Here is a 4,271-nt window from a genome sequence, read left to right as displayed (position 1 = left end):
CACTAGCAAATTGTAATAATCATAGAAAATGATTAATAATCTATTGCCTCCCAAATGTGTAGTAAATAACAAGCTCATATACAAAGCTACATACATACTAGATCATGACAAAGATATGTGATATGTAATATATATATATATATATATATGATATGATATGATATGATATGATATGATATGATATAGGAAAGGTTACTTGATTATTAAGTTCTTTTACGAAACTCCAAAATAATATAATTATATTTGTAGTAAAAAAATTAAAATATAAATTGTTAGATGAAGAAAATGGACAATTATTAAGTTGCATTTGAAAACACTGTTGAAAAAAAAAAAAACGATTGTTTTCGCATTAGAATGCAATTTTGACATTCAACACTGACCGTGCCTTTTCAAATGCAACCTTAAAATGAATGAGGGGGCGAGTGCATTTCAGCTGGAAAATTATGAGGAAGGGGGTGAGGTGGGGATCGTGTAAACTCTCTTTCTTTTTAATGTTATGGTCGAAAGGCTTGTTAAACGTAGAGAAGCATGTAAAGTTGAAAATTTATATTGCATCTCCATCTTTGGCCGATTTAGCTGAAAGTGGCTGCGAAATTTAAGAACCAAGGTCCACTTCTATGGCGTATATAGTTGTATCAAGTTGCCATTTTTTTTTGAGGCAAGTAAAACTGTTTTCAATGTCCGCTGGTAGGGCGAGGAATTCAACCGCTACTTTAACTGAAATTTAATAAACCATGCACAATAAGATATAGAGCCCTTGTTGCAGAATGGAAATTAAGAAAGCAAAGAGGATGATTCTTCTAAACAAGGGGAGGGTAAAGGGGAGAAGTGGAGAAATAAATGAAAACCGCAAAACATCGTTTCACGAATATATTACAGTGAGATAACAGCTGGACTAGAATTTAAAAGTAATCCTCAGTCCTTCCCTTGAACCCGATTTGTCCAAAAGTAAGAGTGATGAACAGCCCTAGGTGTCACAATACCATCCACAACCTGCTCATTAAATGAAACAAAAAGAAAAAAAAAATTGATGGTTAAATTAAATTACACACAGCAATATTTGTTGCCTAACTACAAGAGAGATTAAGATTACAAAAATAATAATTATAATAATTCTATCAGTTGTAATCTTAAAATTGTCAGATTTATATCCTGAAAATTCAAAAAAAATTAGTACTTTATCAACAAATCACAATTGATGGCAACAACGACTGAAATTATAGAAAAAATGTAAAAGAATATTTTTTGGAAGACTGGGCCATCTTCATCTTCAATTTTTTTTTTCTAGGGTATATTAGTAAGGGTAGAAGAGAGTTGAATCTTAGACTTTTATAACTCTCTTAAAAGATAATGATAGGTTAAATTTAAGTTTCCTTTCATCTTTGAATCACTAATAATTGAAATTATCAATACATGGATCAAAGTTTCTTGAGAATTATTGGGTGAATGCTCTAACAAGGATGTCTAAACATTGTCAAAGAGATTAGCAAAAACAAAATTTTTGGGAAAGTTTTATGTAAGTAAATACAGAAAAAACCATAAAATTCTGTCCATGGTCTAGTGGCCAGGACTTTGGTCTCTAGGCTAGCAGTCTGGGTTTCAAATTCAACGGGACCTCGCCCTAAATGTCAGAGACTAAACCTTTTACTTTTCGTTTTCAGGTGTTGAATATTTTATGGGCTAAAATTGCCTGTAAACGAGCCCAAATTATTAATACTTACCAGAACTGAGAAGAGGAGGAGGTGAAGGGAAGTGAGCGAGCTCAGTTCCAATGCTGTCAAAGAAAAGACCTGTCAAGCTCTTCCCATTGATTGCCGGTATGCATGATGGAGCAATCCACCCAATCAGCCCAAATCCTATCACATTAAAGTCCGTACGCAGCCAGTCCGTCTGAAAGCTTCCCATGATTCAACCAACCCCAATTATCACAATTAACAAATTAATCACTCACCATTATATTAAATTATCAAATGATCAAACCAACCAAAACTTACTACCAAAACTTAACATGTGACCTTGCCCACAGAAGAGCCAGCCAGCCTGAAAGGCTTCCTAGTCGTCACTCGGGGTTTCAAAAAGTCTGAAATTATACATTCACCTAGTTAAAAATCAACAACTTTCTAAAATTGTACGGTAGTGTCGATCAAGTGATGAGCCATGATTTCTTGAAAATAGTTCATAAATTCTAACGGTGTATCAAATATTATTTTTTAGTTCGAGCAACGTGATAAAGTGTTAGACAAAAATAAATTAAAAAAAAAAGATAATAAAAAAAAATTTTAACTTTGAGATATGAAGAATAATTTTTTAATGGTAATTATATTTTTAAGATATAATAAAATTTCAAACTTTCTAATCAGAAATAGTAAAAATAGTTATATTGAAATATTTATTTATAATAAATAAACAATCATAAATTTTTATTTAGATAATTATAACCTATGTATAATAATAACTTTTATGAATAATAATATATTTTTATTCAAATAGTTATGATCATTTATCATATAATAATTATTTCTGTTTAAATATAATTATTTAAAATATGAATAAAATTAATATAAAAATTAATTTTATTCATCAATAATTAATTTTTTTATTTAATATGAGATGTATCACATTCTAAATTATCAACATAAAGTATTCAAAATAAAAAATTAAATTCATAAAGCTTAATTGGCAAAGAATGTTGTAAATCTTAAGGGATGGTGGGTACCTGAAGAGAGGCAAATTTTCTTTGTTGGGGTTAATGAGAGGGAGGTGGTGCTGCCAAGGCCAACGGCGGTTGATGGGCTTGCAAATGTAACTGCCATATTTGGTGTATGATTGAGCGGCAGGTCAGTAGTGACTGAATAAGTGTACTATGGAGCTAGCTCGTGGTGGTGGATTGTAAGATTTGTTACATTTGTAGGTGTGTAGTCGTTATAAATGAGATGAAGATTCTGTGGAAGGGAAAGATTGCATGGATTGGTAATCGCTCAATAGTTTTGAGCCACGTTGGAGTTCAGTGGATAAAGTGGGCTCCTCTTTGTGTCGGCTCGCTAAATTTAAAAACGAAAAATAGAGTCTGTCAGTAATTTTTTTTGGTTAGTTATAATTAATCACTTATTAAATTATATATTTTTAATAAAATTTTAAAATTAATTAAAATTTATTAAAATGATAATTTTAAGGTTTATCCAACAATTTGGGTTCGAAAGTCGATTACATGTGAAAAAAGATTAACACTCTCATAATATCCGTTTAAAATGGTTCCAATTAACTATATGTTATCTATTGATTTTAATAAAAATAATTTTATTTTCGACGTTTGAAAAATAATTTTTTAAATAATTTTCTTGATTTTTCATTTATTAGAAATTATTTTTTAAAATTTTTTTAGTGTTCAAATTTTATTCGAAAAAAATAAATTAAAACTTTTTTATCAAAATAATTCTTAAAATGTTTCAATATGTTGGTAACTTTAAAAGAATCTTTTCTTACCTAAAGATTTCTTAGGTATCGTTTCTCGGAATACCTTATAATCTCATCAACGAATGCCCAAATTTATTTTTCATAAAAAAAGCTATGTTGTGCATGTAATGCAGAATGTTACCATATTGATAGACACATTTTATTTTCTTTTTTAGAAATTTTATTAATTGTTTTATTAAATTTTTATTTTTAATTTAAATTTTTGAAAAATTTTTTTTATTATATTGAAATTTTTCTATAAATATTCAAATACACTGATAATATTTTAAAAAAATCTTCTTATCTAGAGATTTTGTAAAGAATCACTACTCGAAATATTTTTAGAGTTCTATCATTGGATAAAATTTCTTTTTTTCTTATTTATATTATTATTATTGTTTTAAATTAATTAATTTTTATTTTTTATTAACAAAAAAAAATTTATTGTATTAAAAAATTTTTATAAATACTCTAATACATTAGTAATATTTTAAAAAATCTTTCTATCTAAAGATTTCGTAGGCATCATTACTTGGAGAACCTTTGAATCTCATTGTCGGATAAAATTTTTATTTTCTTATATTTTTATTATTTTTGTATTATTATTAAGTTTATTTTTTATTTTTAAAGTTTATTTTAAAAATTAACAAAATTATAAAAAAATTTTAACTACATATTTCATCATTTAATCTAATAAATATAAATATTTTAATATGCATAAATATTAATAAAATAATATATAAAAAATTCAAAAATAAAAAAAAAATTTACTTGAATCGGATAGATCAACGCGGGTCTGGTTGGATCGACGACTCGAT

At 27.5% G+C, this 4,271-nt stretch overlaps 1 pseudogene across 1 annotated transcript; it reads right to left on the bottom strand.

The window, feature by feature from the left end:
- Positions 1-705: 705 nt before the first annotated feature.
- On the bottom strand, positions 706-2,041 carry LOC111284261 (photosystem I subunit O-like; annotated as a pseudogene). The gene is made up of 2 exons (XR_016343313.1): positions 1,722-2,041; positions 706-993 (listed from the first exon to the last, which is right to left on the bottom strand). The product of XR_016343313.1 is annotated as a photosystem I subunit O-like (transcript).
- Between the last annotated feature and the right edge of the window lie 2,230 nt (positions 2,042-4,271).

This window comes from Durio zibethinus, chromosome 6 (assembly GCF_047325235.1).
Source record: "Durio zibethinus cultivar Kanyao isolate XHJ-2024 chromosome 6, ASM4732523v1, whole genome shotgun sequence".
Taxonomy (NCBI): domain Eukaryota; kingdom Viridiplantae; phylum Streptophyta; class Magnoliopsida; order Malvales; family Malvaceae; genus Durio; species Durio zibethinus.
Note: the sequence above shows the minus strand (reverse complement) of the source record. Positions and strands in the feature narration are given on the sequence as shown.